We start from the raw sequence: 24,716 nt of genomic DNA, 5'->3' as shown, positions 1-24,716 counted from the left end.
GAGCTTACTCAAACTCATGTCCATCGAGTCAGTGATGCCATCCAACCATCTCATCCTCTGTCGTCCCTTTTCCTCCCGCCTTCAATCTTTCCCAGCATCAGGGTCTTTTCCAATGAGTCAGTTCTTCACATCAGGTGGCCAAAGTATTTGAGTTTCAGCTTCAGCATCAGTCCTTCCAATGAATATTCAGAACTGGTTTCCTTTAGGACTGACTGGTTTGATCTCCTTGCTGTCCAAGGGACTCTCAAGAATCTTCTCCAACACCACAGTTCAAAAGCATCAATTCTTTGGTGCTCAGTTTTCTTTATGGTCCAACTCTCACATCCATACTTGACTACTGGAAAAACCATAGCTTTGACTAGATGGACCTTTGTTGGCAAACTAATGTCTGCTTTTTAATATGCTGCCTAAGCTGGTCATAGCTTTTCTTTCAAGGAGCAAGTGGTAAACTAGGGCTTATCTTGCCCCTTGACCCCTGCTCCCCAGTCTCAAGGATTATGCTTCATTGCCTGGCATCCAGCATCTTAGAAATCCTTGGTCCACAGATTTTGTCTGTTTTTAATTGTTGTTCACTTCTGATAGAATGGCAAATCCAGTTACTCACTGTCATCCTGTTACTCCCTTTTAACCAGAAGCAAAACTCAAAATCTTTTCCAGGTTTTCTTTAGTATAACTCCTTTCTCAGAGTTAATTCTCCCATGTGTGGCATAAGTTGACTGTTTCATCTTCATTTCATGAGTAACTAAAAAAATAAAGCTTGATAGAGCAAAATATCCCAATATTTATTGCCTCATTTTAATGGCAGAATTGAACTTATACTTGGCAGATCTTGTTTTGAACTCGTCTTCCCTTATATGTCCTTCTAGTGAGTTATGTTTGAGTATGCCAATAGCCTGGCATTTCGGAGTGCCCAAACTCAGTTTGTATCTGTGTTTTGACTCACAGATTTAGCCTTCTATGCCACAAAAAAAAATATAAGCCTATTTCAAATCAGACTAACTACATCCTGGCCACAGGGAACAATTTGTTTTGTTAAGGGGTAAGGAGTGGACACTGTTCCTATCCTCATTTATGGCAGAAACCTCATTTCTAGTTCCTGCCTGAGGTCCAAAATGAGGCATATTCCTGATGGGGTCACCTTTAAGGCCCAGTCTGGCTTCTCTGTGAGCTACTGATTTCAGCTGCTTTTTACTGCTCTGAGTTTCCTATTCATTTCTGCTATATGGAGATTTTCTTTACTTGGATCTTTCATACATGAAATGTTTTATATTAAGTTTTTGTTTTGGGAGCAGAAAGGGAGGGAGTTCCATTTGTGTTTAGTCTACTATTTCACCCAGAATGAAAAAGAAAAAAAACAAAAAAAAGTTTGACAAAGTGGCAGACAGTGGAGACCATGAGGAAGATAACAGTAATTTTAGTAACTCTCATTCTGTTTCTTTGAAATTCTCATCAGTTTACATTTCTTTACTTTAAAAGATATAACTTTTGTATTATGTTGGCAAAGATTCCAGTTCAAGATTTTAGGAAATTCAGAATCTAAATCATGAGAGACAGTAAAGATTTTGCTGAAGCTACTGCTGTTCTAGTGCTTTTCAAAATTCTGGTAATAACGGGAAAGGGTAAAAACTAGCTGGTGGAATACTGGTAATAATGTACTTTTAATGAGAGTTATCATCTTGAAAAATTGAAAAAAAATCCTTTAAATGATATAGATTTTTATGAATATGTTATATGTAAAATTATTTCACTAAAACTTGTTCATACAGAATATGGGAAGTGAGTATCTGATTAGAATGTCTGAAAATGAAAAGATTCTGGTTTTGGTCAATCTATGCCTGACCTTGTATTTCAGTATTCTTTCTTTGCCAATCAGACTGGCAGTCCAGATGCCCAATGTTCTTATTTCCCTTGGTCCATTTGCACTATGATGTGTTTTGTAGTCCATTGTTTTAAACAAAAGCAATAATTTTGTTTAAAGATATTTCCCTCAGTTGAATATACTAGTTGAGGTTTTTCAATAATATTTTTAAATGCCCCATAATTGCTGAGTCATTCTTAATATCATGTTTTGCTCATCTTTTTTAATGTCTAATGATTAAAAATCTCCTATGAAAAAAAAATCTCCTATGGACCATTTTCCATACATATAATTTTCCTTGCAGGGATACTGTTCAGTAATTGAACTTGTTTTCTCATTCTGCTCAATATGAGACTTTCTCCCATCTTCTTGCACCTTAAACCTTTTTATATAGTTATTGAAAATATAGCTGCTCTTAAATTTGCAAGTTCAATATGCTCAAGTCCCTGCCTTTATAAATAATGCTTCAGTATATTTTCATGTCAGCATAAACCAAGCTTGGTAATTGATTAGCACAATTATTATCTTTGAGCACTTGGACACAGAGTAGCCTTATGTAAACATCATCATAAAAATATTTATTTACATAATTGATTCACATAAGAGTTTAGTTCCTCATAGAAATTATTAAGCAAAATAATAATATACACATTTAAAATTCAATGCTATAATTATGAGGAAAAACAGATTAGTAAAAACATTAAATTCAGTCATTATAGGAACCATACGCTTTTATAAAGTAATGAAATTAGTTTACATAAGTTACAAAAGAAAATCCATCTCATTAATTCATAATTATGTAGTTCTCCATTTAGGAGTAGGATATGGAGGAGTGATAATTATGTGTTCATTCATGAAAGTGCTTTATAAATTAGATAAGCTATATTTAAATATATTGAGATCCTTCAGCACCTAAAGTAAAATGGTGATATGGTTTGTTAAAGCTGAAAATGTTTTGAGAGTCATCTAATTAGTGGAAATGTTCCAGAAATCTACATGGATAATATAAGCAGAATACACACTAAAAGCTTGAGTGCTGTTTTTTTTTCTTTAAAAATTTTCCTTCTTATAAATAAATATAGCTAATTGATCTAACCAAAATATAGCAAATTATTTGACAATTTTTATGTTAGCTTTTGCCAACAGTTTCTATAGCTAGCACATTAAAACAATATAATGCAACAGATTGGGGTATAATTATATACTTTTAAAATTTTGTGTCCTCTGTCTACTTCAGCATTACAGCACTGATTTAATGTTTAATTTTAATCTCATCATAGGAAGATGTGTATGCTTTTGGAAGACCCTGGTGTTTTCTTCTATAACTGTCTTCAGTCAACACACTGGGAAATATGTACTAAAAACAAAAGAAAGAGGTCTACTTACCTTTGTCTTAGCCTATTATAGTTAAGATCTTTACTAATATATGTGGAATTCAGATGTGACTGAATGTTCCAGACATTATGTTAGGGCCTGAAGAAATAATGAATAGAAATGAACATGGCCAAGAGGACTGTTCTTAATGGAATTTTCATTTTAAGGGCATCACCAAGATTTATTGAAGTTCTTTGAAACGAAAATGAATATACAGTAAATAGTTTGACAGTTAGTATTTTAAAGCAACCAAACAATAATAGAAATGTGTACTTAACTCTGTGCATTGTATACCACAACGTACTGAAAATATATGAGTCTTTGGGCTTCCCTGGTGGTCCAATGGTTAAGATTCCATGCTTCTAATGCAGGGGGTATGAGTTCAATCTCTGGTCAGGGGACTATTAATAAGACCCCACAGGCTGTGCCATGCAGCCAAAAATAAAAGAATAAAAGTAGGAAAGCCACACTCTGTGGGAGAAGAGTGTTAAAAAAAAATCTATGACTCTTTGCCTCTGATAGTATGAAGAAAATACCTCATGACTTACTTGCCAGTTCTATTCCTCTATTTTTCTTGCAAAGTGTACAAGTAGATGTTCAACATGTATCAGTAGGCAAGAAGTTGGGGATAAAACAATGGAGAAAGATGGAAGCTGAAGGTCATTAATGAGGTAGAGTGAAGAGGAAATACATCAGATCTTCCTAACCAACTCCTCTTCACTATCCAGGCAACATGCTATGTGGTAGTAGTGAAGAGGGAGGAACACTGCAATCTTAGTTCTGTTGTCTCCTTTAGCTTTTTCTTAGATTGTCTGTGAGAGGATGTAAATGCATTCACAATACTCATGGTTAATGGGATATTTTCTTTATTCAGAAAATATTTGAGTGTTCAACACTGTTCTAGGTTTGGAAAGCACCTGATCAGATATATTGGAATCTATTTGTGAGAGTGTGGTGTATGTAACAAATTTATTTTAGCAGTTGTTTCAGATAAACTAAATCATTGCCCATACTGAAATCAAATGTAGGCATCTTAGTGATTTGACTTACATTTGTTCATCTTTGTGAGGTAATAAGCAGTTAACCAATGATTAGAATGCAGGAGATAATTTGTAGTGATGGCTATATAATGGAATTTAATTAACTTCAAATAAATATTTTAGTGAGGATTCATTTGTACACCCAGATATTTATTTATAATATAATAGCTTCTCTATTTTTGTCATTACCCACTGCACTAGAAGTCATGCATCAGTGTTAATGCCAATCTAAAATGCCGTGCTCTAAAAAGTTATAGCTCTTTACTATTTTTAGCATATGTATCATGATTGGTAAGCTGACGAATTCAGTGTGATTGATGCTATTGTTTTCCACTTCCTAAATACTTTGCTCTGATTCACTCAGATCGATGTGCATGAGACTATCTGTTTTGTATGAGACCGGATATTTCTTAATTGATCTCGGGACAACGTTCGTAAAGCATAGTTCAAGAAATTAGTCTTTGTAATTATTAAAAGAAACAGTCTTATTTCCTCATTTGCTACTTGAAGTATAGTAGTCAGAAGGGTGTTGCTGAATAGGTTATCCTACCTGTAGTGGGGAACTGAGGTATTTCTGGAATGTGGGGTTCAGTGTATTTCCATAATCCTCCTCAATCCATAACTGTTTGTATCTACATGCGAAATAACGATTCTCTCTGAAAAGGAACCATTACAATATGAGTATCAAAATATTAGGTTGGCCAAAAATTCATTTCAGTTTTTCCATAATATCTTACAGGAAAACACAGATGAATTTTTGGCCAAACCAATATTTGGACTTGACTGCAATAGTGGGTGGGGGTTACAAAAGAAAGGCTCCTGAGATTTTACTACAAGGGGAAACAAAGAGTGATGAGGCCTATGTCTGGGAGCCAGAGCACTATCCTGTTTCAGGGCAGAGTGAGATCACTTTTGTTTGAGCTAGTTCCCATCCAGACCACCTGGCAAGGAAGAAAGAATATGTGCGAAATTTTAAAGAACCCTCACCATGAATGTTGCAATGCCTCTGATTCATGCAGCTTTGCTCTGGGGCTTCTCGAAGGTGAGAAGAGTTGCGTCAGTCATGAATGACAGCAGGTAGCCAGCTTGCTTGAAGGTAGAGCATTAAATAGTGGCTCAGAAATGCCTATTTGTTTCTCAAGTAGATGTGGAACATCAAGATACAGTATATAGCTGATGGCAGAAGTGGTCCATGGCATGTCATGAATTCCCCCAATATTCTTAGTGGGACTTGCAGGGGCACTATGGCTGAGGGGTTATGTTTGAAGGTTGCTAAGGCCAGAATGATGCAGGTGTTGTTTGTGAGCTTGCTGAAATTTGTATGTAAAGTTTAATGTGATCTGATTACTAAACATGAGGTGGTCACATATACAATTTTGATTTTAATGTGAAGCCCCTTTGAGGGACATATTTTTGGCAGGGAAGATAGAGATCAAGTGTAAGAACATTTTACTTTATACATATCTCTTTAATGAAGCAAAAACAACAATCCAGCTATTATAAAGAGGAATGAATATACATTTATAAAGATGTTTCAGTTTTTTTATCATATAGCAAAGGAGCAACCAGACTACTAGACTAAGATTAATATGAGGCATCTTTTGGCAAAGCATATTCTATTTTTTGTACCATTCGCTGATATAAAAAAGATATTGGCACTAAAATATTAATCTTACTGATTGCAATTAAACCTTTATGTGTATTACATTTGTCTTCACATGTAAAATTTGAGGACAGAAATATAGATAACTAAATATTGCCTCAAACTGCAGACATTTTACTATTTCTGCATTAGTTGCTGTTACTATACAACAAATTACTGAAACCTAACAGCCTAAAAAACATATTTATAATCTCAAAAATTTTGTGGGTCAGCAGAGTGGGAACAGTCTAAACAGGTCCTCAGCTCAGCGTCTCTGAAGGCTGCAGTCTAGGTATAGGATGGGCTGCAGTCTCATCTGGCAACTTGATTAGGAAAGCATCTACTGCTGATCTCAGTTGTTGATAGAACTCCATTCCTCATGGTTGTAGGATGGATAACACTTCTTGCTGGCTTTCAGCTAGAGGCCACCCTCAGAGCCTAGAGGCTGCCCTCAGAGCCTCAGATTCTAGAGGACACTTTCTCTTCCTGAGGGTTGCCCACGTTCCTTATTTCTTCACTGTGTATTCTTTCCCAGCTTGGTCACTTACTTCATCAAGCCAGCAAAGACAGCTTTTAGAATGAGTCTGATAGAAAGACAGTCTTATACAATTTAATATAACAATAGGAGTGAGATCCCATCACTTTTTCCATGTGCTTTGATTAGAAGCAAGTCATAGATCTTTTCCACTTTCAAGGGAAGGAAATGATATGAGGGCATGGATCCCTGGAGATGGGGATTATGGGGAGCACCCTAGGGTCTGCTCATCACAATTTATTTATGGTTTATGCAGAACATATTTATTTGAACAAACTCACTGTTTTTCTGGACAGGTCTTTTATCAAATAAGAGTTGAAATAATAACCGGAAGCTTAGAAACCTTTTATTGTCACTCATTTTGGGGGATTTAAAATGTTATTGTAATTATTTTTCATTTCTCTCTCCTGATTTTGCGAAATATCTTCCTGTTGTTCATATGTATAATGTTAACTATATATGTGTGTATGTGTATATATATGTGTGTGTGTATATATATATGTATATATGTATATATACATATATAATAGCAGACTTAACTACTAACCTTTGTAGATTTTATTAATATCTATTCTTCAATAATATCTGGAGTTTGTAGGACTTTCCTTGATTGAAAGTTAATGATCACTTAAAAGTCATTTATTCTTCACTTTGAATTAGACATTATGAAGAAATATTTGAAATATCAAACAGATAGTAAATACAGAGTTCTCTTTTACCCTGTTGGGAATAATGTCAAGTGTGCAGCCCTGAAAACTACCAGCAAGCCTTGATATTTTGGCAGGTGTTGGTTCTGAGAATTGTATCATTCTGTGCTTGGGTGAGTGTTTACTGAAGCCATTATTTCATAAGTCCTACTATTCTTATCAGATTTTGGAGTGTGATAGAATTATTTTCCTCAAGTAAATTGAACATTTAACTTTTACTTTTACACATGCTGGGGAAGAAGTTTCTACCTGCTTAATGTGCTTTACAGATGACAATGGAATTAAGAAATCCCTCCTTCCTCTGATCCAGCAGGACACATGGGCAGTAGTACACAGATAATAACAGCTCACTATCCAGCATCTTAGACTGAGGGGCAAATGAAATCAACACCTTTTGTTTATGTTACATATCTAAATGTAAGCCAAAGGTTTTAGTAGAAGATGAAATAATTACATAAACAAAGTTTTATTCCCTGGCTTATTCCTTGGCTAATATAAGAGCTATTTAGTATTCACGGCCACTCTTTTAGACAGTGAAAGGTTTTCCCCTAAAGACAACCACACTGAGAAAATCTACATTTCACATTTCCTATCATCTATATCCTAAGAGTATGTAATAAACTAAGAGGGCTTTCATTAAATCCAAGGTGTAATAAAGTCGACAGAGGCGAAAAAGTGGAGTTGGAAATAATATTTAATGTTGCTTTAGAATTTTCTTTCTAAGTTTAATGATGATTCTCGAAGGTTCTTTTGAAGAAGGCCATCTTTAGTTCAAATGCATTATCCCCAAATCATGTATTTATTGTCATGGTGCTATATGGGAAATTTTAATAGTTTTAATGTTATTAAACAAATTTAATTGTTCTGTGTGACTTAGTTTTTTTCAAGGAAATTATAAGTTATTATAAAACTGTTTCTCAAGTGACTTGTGCGGGGTAGGTGGAAATAAAGTGGTAAGGTGGGATAAACTCCAGGAAATTCATTGATTATTCAGCAGTCATTTCTGCAGCATCCATTATGTTCTTGGGGCTTCCCAGGTGGTGTTAGTGGTAAAGAATCTGCCTGCCAATGTAGGAGACACAAGAGACCCGGGTTCAATCTCTGGGTCAGGAAGATCCCCTGGAGAAGGGAATGGCAACCCACTCCAGGGGTTCTCCAGCCTGGACAATCCCATGGACAGAAGAGCCTGGCGGTCTAGAGTCCATGGGGTTGCAAAGAGCTGGGCACGACTAAGCAACTGAACACACATGTTCTTAACAAGCGCCAGGACTGGAATGCAATATAGTGAAGAAGAGAAGAATAGTTCCTGCTCTAATAGAACAGGAAAAAGGAGATTTGATCTCATTTTCCTGGGACAAAATGCTAAACAGTATTTTACATCTTTAAAAAATTTGTTATGCCTTTAGGCTATGATGTGCTGCTTAGCTTCTTGCATATTTTATATATAGGTTGTTACATATAGAACCACAGTATATGCTCACATGCTTGTTTGTCCCTTGTGGATGTTTCATGACTGCAGCTGTAGCAGTTGGACATGTTATGTCGGAACCTGGACCCGATTTCAGGGGAGCACACATACACACCAAGCAGCTTCTACCATCTTAAATGCCTGTAGTTACCTGGGGATGTTTGAGGGGATTGGAGTGGTGAGCCAAGAGAAAATGTTAGAACTGAACAGCTGTGGGTGAATGAAAACCAGTATTTGTTCATTTTAATCATATTTAGTTTTGCTTGATAAAATTTAGAAAACTCTCCAAATTGGGGTGAGCTGATCTGGTTTCAGTGGCATTTGGTGTTAATGACTGACTATCAATCCTGGGTATTTGCTTTCCTTTTGACCACAGATATGGAATCAGCATGTTAAATTTATTTGTTTAGGATTTGTGTCCAAGAAAAGATTTTATTTAGAGTGATTTATTCAGATTGTTAATAAAAAATCAAATTCAGTGTGACAGCTTTGAATTTTACATCCAGATGTAAAATTTAGATCTGACCAGCAAACTTGAACACAAGTGTGTCTGTTTCAAGGAGAGATCAATCTTTCAGACATATAAGTGAGGTAAATATTTTGTTGAAGAGATTCTACCACCATGATGCCAGTTTACAGAGCCATTTCTTGGAAATGAGCAGACTATGTAATTCTGTATCTGTTAAGATCCAAAGTACTGTATCGTATTGGGCCACAGTGGCTGACGCTCTGAGAGCCAGGAGTAATAGTGGATGTTAACATGACCGATTAGCTTCTTTCTGACAGCATCTTGGAATACATTGAAGCAGAGAGAGAACAGGATAAGAACTGTGAAATAGCCAAAGATATGAGAGACAGAGATCAGAAACAGTTCATTTGGCAGCAAACTTAGCTTATCCAAAGGATTTGGGATTTTATTTATTCTAAGCTCTCGTAATATCATTTAGTACAGTTTGTTCTTAATTGGAAACTAACCTAACAGTAAATAAAATTTTATATATATATGTGTGTGTGTGTGTGTGTGTATGATGTATACATAGGAAAAATTTTAGTCTGACAGTTTTCATGTTACAACATTATTAACAACAGTAGCAGCTGCTTTGGACTGATCTATTGTGATACTGACTTTTTTCATATATCACCTCATATGAATTGTTCAAAACAGCATATGGTTGTATTATTATTCAAGTCTTCTTACAGATAAGCATTTAGACCCAGGGAGGCGTAGAAGGTGGCTTAAGGACAGCCTTACCTCCATGTATGTGTCCAGGCATGCTAAGTCATTCAGTCGTAGCCAACTCTTTGCAACCCCATGGACTGCAGTCTTCCATGGTCCTCTGTCCATAGGATTCTCCAGGCAAAAATACTGGAGTAGGTTGCCAGGCCCTCCTCCAGGGGATCTTCCTCACCCCAGGTATCCAACCCACGGTTTTGTGTCTCCTGCATTGGCAGGTGGGTTCTTTACCTCTAGCACCACCTGGTGAATTACCTCAATCTCAGTCTTAATCAGGACTTCTCCGGAAGCTCAGACAGTAAAGCGTCTACCTACAATGTGGGAGACCCAGGTTCAATCCCTGAGTTGGGAAGATCCTCTGGAGAAGGAAATGGCAACCCACTCCAGTACTCTTGCCTGGAAAATCCCATGACAGAGGAGCGTGGTAGGCTATAGTCCATGGAGTCGCAAAGAGTCGGACACGACTGAGCGACTTCACTTTCAGTCTTAATCAGTCTTAGTTTCTCTTCTTTACTGGACCATGCTACTAAGGCCTTATGTAGATTAAGACCACATCCACTTGATCATCAAATAGTTCTGCCTGTGGTCTTGGATATTCTTTAGGCCAAAATCAATGTGAATTCAAGATGAAAAGAAACCTGTACTCCACCCAACAAGCCCACATTGATTTTACTATTTTAAAATTCTCTCTCCACCTGAATGTTATTTTCCATGTTCTTTCTGAGGAATGTCACCCAACTCAGTAGCTTCATTTGCCGTCTCTGTGTTGACAGTTATAAAAGATATGTTTCTAAGACCACTTTCCCAAGCTCCAGTTTCAGATACTGTATCAGATGGGGTCCAGCCAGGAGTACAGAAAGAGTACTATTTCAAAAAGAGGAAATTTAATGTAGAAAATTATTTCCATAGGTGTTGAAACCAAGAAGAGCAAAATTGGGAAGATATAACTCTTGAGATTAATACACTCAGCAAGAAGTAATCTTTACTGAGTTTTTGTTTTTTTTTTTTCAGTTGTAAGTGAAAGAATTTCAACTCAAATTAGTTTAAGCAGAGGAGGGAGTGCACTGGAACATTGACTGAAAGGAAATTAATTTGGTTTAACTCATTGGACTCAAAGATAGGGGAGCAAGTAGCTGAGGCTTAGGAAGTAGAACTAGGTCTTCATTTCTTCAGGACATATTCATTCATTCTCGTTCATTCTCTTTCTCTCCCCCTCTCTTTCCCTCACCACTTCCCCTTCTCCCCTTTCTGCCTCTCTCCTTTCTTCTCTAATTCCTTTCCCTCTTTCCCATGTTTGTTTGACTTTATTTCACAGACTGAATGTCTCTCTAAATATCAGAGAAGATGCCAGACATGGTCATTTTCTTCCAGCTAAACCTCTTGTTAGAAAAATAACTATTATATTTAATAACTCATATCAAGATATATCAATATCTTAATCCAATGTGAAGGACTGGCCAATTGGAACAAATATTACCAAAGAAATGATGTTATGTGGAATGGCCAGCCCTGTGTCAAATACCTGCTCTTGAGGCAAGGAGGTGAGATAATGGAATTGAGGAAGCAAGGCTTTCTAAATGAAGGGATGGTAGCCAGGCAAAAATATCATATGTCCACACAACATTACTACTATTGTTATGTTGTCTACAGAGAAACAAGGAGCCCCTGGTATTATAAATATTATAAATATTTCAAGCCCTGTTCTATATTGATTAATAACAATAGTCGATCTAAACTCCACCTGTTTTTATTTCTCCTTGTTTTCTGTGGTTGTCCTTTCTCACTATGGCATTGACTTCTGGAGTTCTGTGTGAGGGCTATGCAGAGCTCATCATATTTCAGAAACCAAAAGCTTTATAGTGAGCTAAAATGTGTATTCCAGAACTTGTAAGCAAGAATTCTCATATAAAACAATCTCAGTTTCTTCATTTTCCTTATCAAAAAATAATGCCTCAAATAGAGATCATTTATTGAATGCTGACTACATGCTGGATCCTCTTTTCTAAATTAAAAAAGACTAAAATATTCTTTTAAATTCAACATGAATCTTTTTGTAACTTTTTTAGAAGATATTTCCTCATTTTTCAAAATTCTTCAAAGCTACATGTTTGTATGCCTTCATATGTGGAATTCATTTGTTCAGCAAATGTTTATTGAATGGTGTCAACTGATGGTGATTATTAAGTGAGCAAATACTTATTACGAAGGCACCATCTGGGATAGTTATCAAGGTGTTCGACTTTCATTCAGCACCTGATGACAGTATATACATTCTGATTGTCTCAGAACAGTAAGGAGGCAGGTTTTAAATTGATTATAAAACCTCGGCACATCTGATTGCTAAATCCCCCAACTTTTTACATCCCACAGATATAAATACTATTAACTTTCTGTCATTCTGAAAAACTATAAATGTGAGGATTTTGTTTTCTTTCTTTTTTTTGCCTCTGAAGGTAACTTTATTTTTGTACACTTTCTTCCGTAATTCATTTTAACCACATTCCTTAAATGTCAGGTTCATTTTTTCCTCATATCTTACATTTTGAGTTGCTGACAAAGGGGTAGGCCATTAAGGAAAAGGCATTAACTCTCAAACTAGCAGTGCTTCTATAGTCATGCCAGCTTCCCATCAGGAGTTCATTAGTGGGTGTGGTTCCGGGTCTGAAGCACTCATCTCCTGGTTGCTTTTGTTTCCTAAATCATCTTGCTACAGGCACAGCTTTATTCTTTTGTTAGATTTCATTTAATTCTTCTTTAATTTATTCATCTACGAAATAAAAACAAAAGCTGCTATTACTGGTGTCATCCCAGAGCTACTCTAAGTATGAATAAGTATGGCTAATGCTAAATTTCTAAATTAAAAGAATAATGGCACTTAAATTATTTCTGCCTTTTCTGTTTAATGGCTTATAAGTGGCAAGGAGTTCTTGCAAGTGGAGAGTTTTACACTTGGAGTTAAAGGGATTGCATAAAGTTTGAGTCATCTTGAGATTTTTCGTCCAGTTAAAGGATAGAGTCTGTGAAGGGATGAGGCTTTTAATTCTAGTTTCCAGAAACTGAGATTTTCAAAGTGACAGTGTTTATAAAATTTGTTTTTTTCTCTCTATCAGCATGTCTGTTGGAAATTACCAGGGAGTCTAGATCCCACTGGGTGGTTATGAAAAATCTGTCAAATTGGTTAGACTGTTCAGTAATATAATGACATTAGTTAACTAAATTGCTTCCTTAATGAGGGCATATTAACATTGAGTTTTAAAGTGATAGCCTGAAGATTTTTAGATTTATGTAGATGAGGAGATTTGACAAATGAAAACTAGTAGAAGAAAGTAAAAATTTGTTTGCTAAGCAGTTATAAAGTATCTTTGTTTGTGTAAGGTTCTTATGATAACTTTCTGAGAGGTCTAAGCTGTTTGGCTCATATGACAACACATAGTCTTTACCCAAGGTCATGATTTGAAAGGATGGAGATAAAATGTGGCCTGCTTCCTCTCAGTCTCCAAGCCCTTTTAGCTGCCCATAGCTTGGTTCAATTCCTCACTAGTCTGAGCTCCAGTTAAAGAAACTTAAAGAATCTTTGGTTATCGGTTCATCAGAAAGTCAACCTATTGCTATCTCTTCTTTAATTACAAACTCCAATCAGGATTTTTCATTATTGTTTAGGTCTAAGCTCCTGGTTTATATGTCAATGTCAGTTTCTGGGCACCTGGATTATATGTGTCTATATCCATGGTGTGGTTCCTTACCAGATCTACTTCCTTGAGAACTGTGATTCTGACTGTCACCCAAGTCTATAGTCCGTGTGACCACAATCTTGATTAATACTCCATGACTATCTCAGCATCTGTCACCTCAGCCAGGTTGTCTGATTCACTGCTTTCTGCTGACTTCTCTGATGCTCTGTGCTTCCTTCCTGATGGTTCTATTGGGCTCTGGGCTGCTGCCTGTCCACCTGCCTGGACTTCTGGCACTGCCTGAAGTGGGAACCCACTCTGATTCATCTCTTGCCTGTTAAAGCTCTCTAAGTTCTAGCCACACCTAGTGAGCCCTATTTAAATGACAGCTGTTGCATTGACAACAGAAGCCTACCTGTTCTTTAGCCATTTTGCCTCTAGCTTTTACTATTGTATTTTTTTACAACTTTGGAAACTTATTTCATACAAAGGTGGAGAGTACTAAACAAGAGTTCAATGACAGTCTTGTCTGGCTGGGACAGCCCATCTCCTTTCATAAGTTTTTAGAATTTACCCAGGTGACTGTGATAACGTGAATGATATATTACATTTATCTAGCCCTCACTATATGCCTGATTCTTTTCTAAGTACTTTTTGTGTATTAATATACATACAGTAGATTACAAAATCTACCATCAACAGAAGGGAGGCAACATCACATTAAAGTGCAGTAGGACAGTCCAATCTCTTAGATTTTACTAAGCTGTATGTCATTTGAGCCTATCCTCACATCTCAGCATTGCCAGCATTCAGGTTTGAGAGAAAAAGTAAATGTTACAATTGTACAAATTCTATGAGCAAATATGAAGAAGGAAATGTATACAGCTCTACCTAATTCTATCAACAGTACTGAGATGAAAGTGAAATGTCCAAATATAAAAGGTAACCTAGGATGTTAGTAGGTGGTAACAACCATGGGTTAAAACAGGAAACAAAACCCAGGATATTAGAGAGTTGTAAACACAAATACCTCTCCTGTCAGGATAAAAAAGAGGGAGACAAATACAGTCCAATATAATGAGAAACTTATAATATTCTTACATGTTAAACTGATCATATTTTAGTCTCATTTATTTTCTTTGTTATTTTCAAAAGGATTTTAACTGAATGTGTACTGATGTGTTAGTAATGAATGTGAAAAAAATAATGGAAATGTTTATAATAGTTCAACCCTCATGGAAACGATAGTCTGTTGGGTGATGTGGGTGAGGAAGCAGGCAGTTACAATGCAAAATGGCAAGTGCAATAGCACAAATTGGGCTTTGTATTCAGACAATCCTGGGTTCAAATCCCAGCTCCACCACATACTAACAGGGTTACTTTGGACAAATTATTTACTCTCTATTGAACTCAGTTTCTTTGTCTATAAAATGGATATGATAATCATACCTGACAGTTGTGTGGGCTACATTGAGTTCAAGTCTGATACACTGTACTCAAGATATATTGATATCTCCACTTCACTTGGCACTTAAGGCAGGAATATTAGTGGGGAAATTATGTAATATACTCTTATACAGAATTATAAAATCCTAAAATCTTTGAAAAATGGAAAATTTTGGGAAATATGTTATGACAACTTCACAGAACTACAAGAGGAGGAGTAAGATGAAAACTCAACTTTGACATATTGAGTCTGCAGACCTTTGAACCATGACATCCAAATTTCCAGTTAGGTTTTGGATATAAGGATTTGTGATGTATGGTATATATGGGATTGGACAGATTCAAGTGGGAATGATCAACATATTCATTGTATCTAGAACTATGAGAGTAGGTGACATTATCCAGAGTGTTGAGAGAGAGGAGAGGACAGAATCCAACCACTCATTGATCTTTCTATCCATGCATCCATCCTAAATTTGTCAGACATCTTTTCATTGATTTATTGACCCACCATGAAGCACTGGGGATATAAAACTCAGCACACTGATCAGCGCTCTGTTCTCCCATGAGATTTTAACTAAGATACAGGTTCAGCTCAGCCAAGACAGATGTTTATTTGTCTCTTTCATAAGATTGTGAGTGAATACTTTAAGGAATGCAGGTTCTTTCAGTCTCTTTATCATCTCATAACCCTAGGTTACGGACTTCATGTATATGGCACAAGATAGTTGACTTTATATCCACATGTCCACATTCTAATCTGGGGATGGAGAAAGGTAGGAAATGGTATAACTTGGAAGTTTACCATATCACTTTCACTCATATCCTAATAGCCAGGAAAAAAAAAAAATCCCACTTTGTCCCATTTAGTTTTAAAGGAGATTCAAAATGGAGTCTTATTTTACTGCATAATTTATGAAGGAAAGGAGAAGACATATGTTGAAGAACTGTAATTCCTCACATACAGAGTGTATGTTCCGGTTGGAGTTACAGTCAAGTGAATTGACAATTACCATAAATTATGGAGGTTACAACTGTAGGATATTATGGGTATTCTTAGGTTTTTCACTGTAGAGGAAGGTCTCTGCCCCCAAAATTAGCCCTGGAGAGTTTCCTGTATCAATGTTTTCTGTCATTTATTCTTTACATTTATCATTTCTTCAGAGTAACTACATTTTGAAGAAAAAAATCAATAATTAATTCATCCTAAAATGTTTATTACTAATCACTTTCCCCCCTTCCCCTTTTCTTTATAATTCTAGAATGTCTTCATGTGTTTAACTGGTGGGTTTATAGGCTGACCTGGAAAGATATTTTTAGACAGATCTAGCTAATCTGAAAACCAAGTTTGTTACTAAGATTTGAAGCTTCCAAGAAAGAACTGATTGAAATGTTACTAAAATTAATCCATCAGTCATATGGATGTGTACTAATAAAGACAAAAAAGGGGAAAAAAAGAATTTTCCTGATCATTAAAATAATCTTGTAGTGAAGGTGGTATAAAACCTTGGAAGAAAGTAGAATACAATTTCTAGGCAAGCAAGTTCCTAGAACTAATTGCTTATTCTTAGCTCATCATGGAGCTGGGCATCTTGACACCAAATATTTCTATCAGATTGGTTTAATTTTGAAGAACTAACACTCTTATGAGTTACTTAAGATTACCTTTCTTCAAACTAAACAGATCAAGCCTTGGTAAAATGATTCTATAAAGAGAATCTATTCTGTGTAGAAATATAGGGAGCTTCCCGGTGTTTCTCAACAAAGATGTCTCTGGGCTTGATAAACTATGGGAAAGCCTCGGGAAATTTGATGTTAACAATAACACTATAAATGCAGATTATCTCATTAAGAAAGATAATTTGATTTCTGTATCACTGTATCTACCTGGTTATTTTGCCATCTTGTATTCATTAAGGATTTTTATGACTTGTAATTTTCCCTGCTGAATTAAATTGTTTCTCTTCCCATTTTTTAAAAATTTCTGAGTCATTTTTTTCAAGCATGTAAGCTTAATAATTATGTCTATCCCTAGGTGTAAGACTATCATTATAGCACTGAAAATAACAGATCATATATTTAATTGCCAGTCATTTAAGCTTTTTTTCCTTTTAAGTGATATTTTATGAAATACTGTATAGATTCAGAACATCAGCATTATGATTCATTTAAATTTGGCAGCTTTTGGTAATTTCTCAGTATATGATATCTGTATATGATATTGAGTATTTATTGCTTTTTAACAATCACATTCAAGACCCTACCTACATATTTTAATAACATACTTTTCATCTTCTCACAGTATTATTTTCATTCAATTAGAATTTCATTTCAACAGTAATTTCATTGTTGAAGTTCTGAAGTCATTACTACTTGGCATCCAACTATGTGACACTAGGCAAATTATGGAAATTTTTCCAGCCTCAGTTTCCTCATTTGTAAAGAATGATACTCTTGCATAATTTACAGGGTTGTGATTTTAAATGAAGTAGTCCTAATAATCCTTATCAGGTACATAGAAAAGTATCTGGTATGCAATAAAACAAATAAATAAAAACTATTATTACTATTACTGTGATTACAGAAAATAAGAAAATAAGAGAACAAATTCAGCATTCTTCTCCTAATAGTTTTAGCTATTATTTTTAATATTCAATGAGCAGTATAAAGAGGAGAGAAATAACTTACTTAGAAAAAAAAATACTTAAACTTCTAAAAAACCATTAGAATATTATAGATAACTTAGTATAAGGGAAATTAATTATGAGCTCTATTGTTTTTGAAAGAACACAATCAACTATTAAAACAATTCAAAAATTTGAGTAAGGTTAATTACCTTACTTTTGCCAACGCATTTTTAAATGAAGAATTTTTAATCCTTTTCAAAAACATGTTCAAAACATATTTGTCTAATTTAATACTGTGTGTAGTGGGCCCTCAGCTCCTGTACAGTGAGTAAAAACCACTATAATATATCTTAAATTGAAGGCTCATCACAGCCACTATTGATTTCAGCTGCTAAAATGAGTCTGCTCTTTTCAACTTTCTCCCTGTTGTATTAGAATTTGCCTTGTTCTGAAACCAGTAAGAGGCTTTTTACTCACTTTCTACTGCAGGGAAGGATTTCAGTTGGTTCCATGGCTTTTAGTCAAGTATCACTTTATTTCTCAGCAAACAATTCAGACCTGTGGGAATCATCCCATAATTTAACTGCAGGAAAATCTAAGACCTGGGAATGTCTCACATATACAAACATTTTACAAGGTTGTGCTGATCTTCATAAAAAGAGTGAAATTCTACTAGTTTAATATCTTGTAAGTATTCTGCTTTGGAGGTTTTCTCCAACCAAGAGAGAAGGCTTTCCAATTTATTGTAATATTTCCTCAATGGCATATATGTATACATTAACATAAATACATGTTTAAAAAGTTTGCATGTGTATGTATGAATGTGTACAATTAGGACTTTATGTCGATGGAATTTATTCGTTTGTTCAAATCACACTGATTCATATGTAGCCATAAAATCTACAACACATTTTTAAGTGAGTTCTCTTGGCCTCAATTTTCTCTGGGAAGAGCTAAAGCTTATATCTTTTTTTTTTTCCTTCATTTTAACAGTTTTTAATGAAAGCTGTAGACAAGATGACTTTATTCCTGCATCTTCTCAATTGTTTCTTCCTTATATTTGCCCTTTTCCTTTCCTACTTGGCGAGATTTGGCTTTACGTTCGAGGATCTTTTTACGGTCTTTGTCCAGTTTTAGTCTGGTGATAACCACCTTGCTGGGGTGAATGCCCACATGGACAGTTGTTCCATTAGCCTTCTCCTGCTGCACTGGTTCAATGTAGATGACGTATTTTTTCCTGTAAACCTGGACCACTTTGCCAATTTGCTGCCCTTTGTAGTGCCCTCGTACAACCTGAACTTCATCATCCTTTTGGATGGGCATGGATCAAACGTTGTACTTCTGTCTTAACTCTTTAGAAAGAGGAGAAGACAATTTTCCTGCGAATGTGGGAAGGCACATTGAAATGCCTTTTTCAATTCTTGCTTCGGTCAGAAGTTACAAAGGGATTGAACTTCATTTTGGCCGCTAGTGCTTCAGCGATGGCCACAGAAGGGAAGAGCTAAAGCTTATATCTTGAAAGGGGTTATCAGAAGGACTGACTGATGTAACAGGTATAAAATACCTAGTTAGTGCCTAAGTGAGTAGGTGCTTAATAATGGCTTAATGTCTTCCCTTCCATCTTTCCTATGCCTTTACTTTTACAAAACTTCTGGTCCAAATCATGCTTTAACTACCGTGGGGTTGCTTCTTTCATTTCTAAAATCACCATGTAATTTATTCTCACTTTTAATAAAAAACAGACAAGTACATGTCATAATACTGATTCAGAGATTTTCCAGTTGTGAACATGATGAGCTGCCCTAAAGATAACTTCCCTGGTGGTGCAGTGGTTAAGAATCTGCCTTGCAATGCAGGGAACATGGGTTCAATCCCCGGTTGGGAGACTAAGATCCCACATGCAACAGAGCAACAAAACCAGCCTGCTGCAACTATGAAAGCCCATGTAGCATAACTAGAGAGTCCATGTGCCTCAACAAAATATCCTGTGTAACCCAATGAAGACCTGATGCAATTAAATACATATATATTTTGGGCTTCCCTGATAGCTCAGTTGGTAAAGAATCCACCTGCAATACAGGAGACTCCTGTTCGATTCCTGGGTCGGGAAGATTCCCTGGAGAAGGGATAGGCTACCCACTCCAGTGTTCTTGGACTTCCCTTGTGACTTAGCTGGTAAAGAATCCACCTGCAATGCCGGAGACCTGGGTTTGATCCCCGGATTGGGAAGATCCTCTGGAGAAGGGAAAGACTACCCACCCCAGTATTCTGTCCTGGAGAATTCCATGGACTGTATAGTCCATGGGGTCACAAAGAGGACTGAGCTACCTTCACTTTCACCCTAAAGATAGGCATTAATATCAATAGAAAAATGAAATTACAAAATGAACATAATTTTTATGTTGATTTTTATTGCATTTATGAAAATAGTAGTGTAGATATCATGTATATTAATGGACAAGAGTTTTGCTAAAATGACAAATAACTTCATGGTGTTTCCTCTTTGGACACTGATGAAGATGGACTACAGCTTTTACTCACCAGCATCATATGGAGACCTTTATGTTCTGCTTCTCTCTTTGCTAAGTTGTCATGTTCATTTATCTCCCTTGGCATCTCCTGTACAGTAAGATGGTCTTAGTTACTCGCAATCCCTCTGCTCTTCAAAAATATGCTACTTTATTGCATGTCTCAACTCTGTTGGCTGTCAGGCCCTGCAGACTTTTCCTTGTATTCTAAGACTTCTTGCTTTGTCACTTAATGCTTGGAATTATTTGTAGCTAACGCTGATGAAATTGGTCTAGAGCTTGAAATTGGTTTCACCTAGGCATGGCTACTGGGCATGGCTACTGCTCTGTAAAACTCTAGTTTGCTTTGAGGCTTTTGCTATATTTAATCCCATGGTTGGTTTGCTGAATTGTTGGAGGGCAGACAATATATGCTTAAAATTTTTGTAATAATAAACTTTATAGTTGAACATTTTTGGAAAATCTCCTCCAGGCCATTAACAGGTCTGGTACTAAAAGTTGAACATAGCAGAGATGTCTGTAGCTGGAGTCTTCATCCAGCATTGCCCTGACATCTGAAAGAGGTCTTCTGTGTGAGGAAGCAGTCCACATAATTCTACCATATCTGACTTAGCATGTTAGTTAGAAGGAACCTCAGTTAAAACCAGCAAACATAAAGTGTAGTTTGTCCAATAGGAAGTTTTTCTGGGCTGAATATAAACATTTTCTCCTTACAATATTGAAAATCTGTTATATGTCCCACATCCATATTGCTTTTACGTGTGTGTGTGCTTAACTGCTCAGTCGTGTCTGACTCTTTGTGACCCCATGGATTGCAGTTCACCAGGCTCCTCTGTCCATGGGGAGTCTCCAGGCAAGAATACTGAAGTCAGTTGCCATGCCCTCCTCTAGGGCATCTTCCCAACCCAGGAATTGAACCCAGGTCTCCAGCATTGCAAGTGGGTTCTTTACTGCCTGAGCTACCAGGGAAGTCCAAGAAGACTGGAGTGGGTAGCCTATCCTTCTGAAGGGGATCTTCCCAGCCAAGGAATTGAACCGGGGTCTCCTGCATTGCAGGTGTATTCTTTACTAGCTGAGCTACCAGAGAAGCCCATTGCTTTTATATTCCATTTCATTTATTGGCTTTTGGCTATATCTTTAAAATTTTTATTTTATTGTGGTAAGAACACATAACACAAAATCTACCCTCTTAATAGCTTTTTAAGAATACAGTACAGTATTGTTAACTACAGACACAACATTGTACAGCCAATATTTAGAGTTTGTCTTGCATTACTGAAACATGATGTTCAGTAGCAGCTCCCCATGTTCTGCGCCCCATCCCTGGCAAGCATCATTCTACTCTCTGCTTCTATGAGTTTGACTATTTTGAATAATTTATATAAGTGTAATCAGGCAGTATTGATCCTTTTGTGACTGGTTTATTTCACTTAGCAGATTGTCCTCTGGGTTCAGCCTTATTGTTGTAAATGGCAAGATTTCCTTCTTTTTATGGCTGAATAATATTTCTTTATGCCATGTTTTCTTTATTCATTCATCCTTTAATGGACGTTTAGGTTGTTTTCACATCTTGGCTACTCTGAATGATGCTACAGTGAACATGGGAGTGCTAATATCTCTTTGAGATTCTGATTTCAAATCAGACTATTATTGAAAAAACAAAAGACCAGTGTTTTCAAGAATGTGCAGAAATTGGAATTATTGTACACTGTGGGTGGAATTATAAAATTATGTATTTACTTCAGAAAACAGTGTGGAGATTCCTAAAAAATTATAAATAGAATTACCATATGATCTAGCAATCCTTTGTCCTTTTCACTAGATAACAGCACATTCATTTCAGTATGTAACATTGATGCTAGGCGTGAGCATGTCATAAAGCTTGGCCAAGCTCATGGTCCTTTCGTTCAGCTGCAGGGAGACACAATAGAGCTAATGAGAGAACTTCTTGGATTTCTTTTCAATTATTCTTTGAATAGAGAAGCTCTCTTTCCATGGTTGTGTCTGATAGAGTGAAATGAAATTCTGCGGTCGTTGACCATTACCTTTGCCAACTTGCCATTAGTAGGAGAGAGCTTGTCTGAGAATGGAGTGAACAGAGGAGAAAGCAAGACGTATGTGAATCTGTGGGTCTTCCCATGCCTGGTATTTTCACATCTAATTAAGTGTCCTACCGTTCATTTTAATTGAGGAGTGGCATCTTATCATATTGGTGTGCCATAATTTATCAATTGTTTATTAATATATTGTCTGAGATTAACCATCATGTGTATAGTGTTTGGTACTTTCAAAAGGCAGGTGGGTGGCATTGGTTATTCAAAGTATGTAAAGATTTTCTAAGACTTTTCATATGGTAGGCAATGCATTCACTGTGGACTTCCCAGGTAGCTCATGGTAAAGAATCCTCCTGCAATGCAAAAGACACGGGTTCGATTGTTGTGTTGGGAAGATCCCCTGGAGGAAGAAATGTCAATCCAGTCCAGTAATCTTCCCTAGGAAATCGCGTGATCAGAGAAGCCTCATGGGCTATAGTTCATGGGGCCACAAAGAGTCCAACACAACTGAGCACGCATGCACAATACTTTTACTATGTTGTTTTTTGCTAGGGCGTTCTGTTTTAGGATTTTGATGTATGTTCCCTGGTCAAAATGTTGACAAACTGTTATGAATAAGTTTAAACATAGATTGAATGAATGTTTTTCTTATAAATGTTAAGAAACAGGAATTATTTCTAATGTAGTGTTAAATAATCCAGAAAGCTGATGTGTTGCACAGCTGCATGTGGGCCGAGTGGGATCTTCAGGCATCTCTGTTTTGTGTGATAGGCTTTTGTGCTTTAGAAAGTTCTCAGCACAGTTGACAACCTGAGCATATTTATATAGTGTATATTACGAGTTATAGGCTCTTGAGAGTGAAAAAGCTGGCTAGCCTTGTCTGAGTCTACCAGCCTGTCTGACTCCACCCTCTTGGTCACTGCACTCCTTTTCCCCTAAGTGTGTGTGTATGTGTGCACGTGCACACACAGGCTCAGTCCTGTCAGACTCTTTGTGACCCCCTGGACTATAACCCACCAGGCTCCTCTGTCCATGGGATTTCCCAGGCAAGAATATTAGAGCGGTTTGCCATTTCCTTCTTCAGAGGATCTTCCTGAGCCAGGGATCAAAACTGTGTCTCTTGTGTCTCCTGCATTGGCAGGCAGATTCTTTACCACTGTGCTACCTGAGAAGCCCAAGAGCAGAGAGGGGATATCAATAAAGCTCAAAGTACATGTAACCACCTCCCTTCCTAACACATATGCTCATAGTGCAATGAGAGTTAGGCCTACCTGCTGTTATCTTGAGTTTCACTAACCTGGCCCTGAGGGAGGCCTCCCTATGACACTTTCATTTCTTCCCCTTAGCCACTCGCCTTTCCAGGTTCATAGCTCTTGACTCCTTGTCACCTACTCACATCCTGAACTATTTATTCCCTTGCAAATCCAACTAACTTCTAGTTGAAGAGGCAATGCTAATTGCACTTATATAAGTGTGGGAAATGGGCTCATTATTGTTGATATCATCTAATTGCAAAAAATGTAAAAATGGATGTTTTAGTAGAGGAAATTACAATAACTTTGTTAAAAAAAAAACGAAAGAAAAGAAGTCTCGTTCTTAGCATAGCTATTCCATGTACTATCTGTACGATCTTTGTTGAATTACTTAATACTTCTCAAGTCTTTGTCAGCTTTTGCAATGAAGGAGACCAACAGAGAAGAAGCTTCTTTCAGATACCTAGAGAGGGTATTGATTTTCCAATAGCAAATACATCAGATTATTGCCGTTCTTTACGTGCCCTGAGGCTCATGAGTAGGCTGGGGAAAGAAACATCAGTGCAGAAGGGATTTGAGAATACAGAGAACAGTCTGAACAGCCCAAGGTGACAATCCTAACAAAATAGAGATGCTGGAATAGACATACTCTTTTCATTATATTCCTCTGTATTTCCATTACTACCTCTTTCTCTGCATGAGGATTTAAGTAAAATCAGAAAGACTAAACCCCAAAAAAGTCCTGAAATTTTTAAAAAAGAAATTAAAATATTCAGGAGATAAATTGAAGGAGAAGGTGGCCAGTTTGAGATCATAATTAATGGCCAGCATGATATAGTGGAAGAAATAACTTACAACTCTGAACAAAAATATAAAATGTTGAGAATTAGGAAGCTAAATAAAACAAACACGAAGGGTAGATTAGGAGTCCTAATGTGTACATTTAAGTCTGAATTTGGCAATAAAGAGTTCATGATCTGAGCCACAGTCAGCTCCTGGTCTGGTTTTTGCTAACTGTACAGAGCTTCTCCACCTTTGGCTGCGAAGAATATAATCAATCTGATTTTGGTGTTGACCATCTGGTGATGTCCATGTGTAGAGTCTTCTCTTGTGTTGGAAGATGGTATTTGCTATGACCAGTGCATTTCTTGGCAAAACTCTATTAGCTTTTGCCCTGCTTCATTCTGTACTCCAATACCACATTTGCCTGTTACTCCAGGTATTTCTTGACTTCCTACTTTTGCATTCCAGTCCCCTATAATGAAAAGGACATCTTATT

At 36.6% G+C, this 24,716-nt stretch overlaps 1 protein-coding gene and 1 pseudogene across 3 annotated transcripts in view; one reads left to right on the top strand and one right to left on the bottom strand.

Annotated features, from left to right (window-relative positions):
• GPC5 (glypican 5) overlaps positions 1–24,716 on the top strand; it is a 1,510,050-nt gene that overhangs the window by 173,786 nt on the left and 1,311,548 nt on the right. The gene's annotated exons all lie outside the window — the stretch shown is intronic.
• LOC122447322 lies at positions 18,583–19,061 on the bottom strand (annotated as a pseudogene).

The sequence above is a fragment of the Cervus canadensis genome, chromosome 9, assembly GCF_019320065.1.
Source record: "Cervus canadensis isolate Bull #8, Minnesota chromosome 9, ASM1932006v1, whole genome shotgun sequence".
NCBI lineage: Eukaryota > Metazoa > Chordata > Mammalia > Artiodactyla > Cervidae > Cervus > Cervus canadensis.
This window is presented reverse-complemented; position numbering and strand designations above follow the sequence as displayed.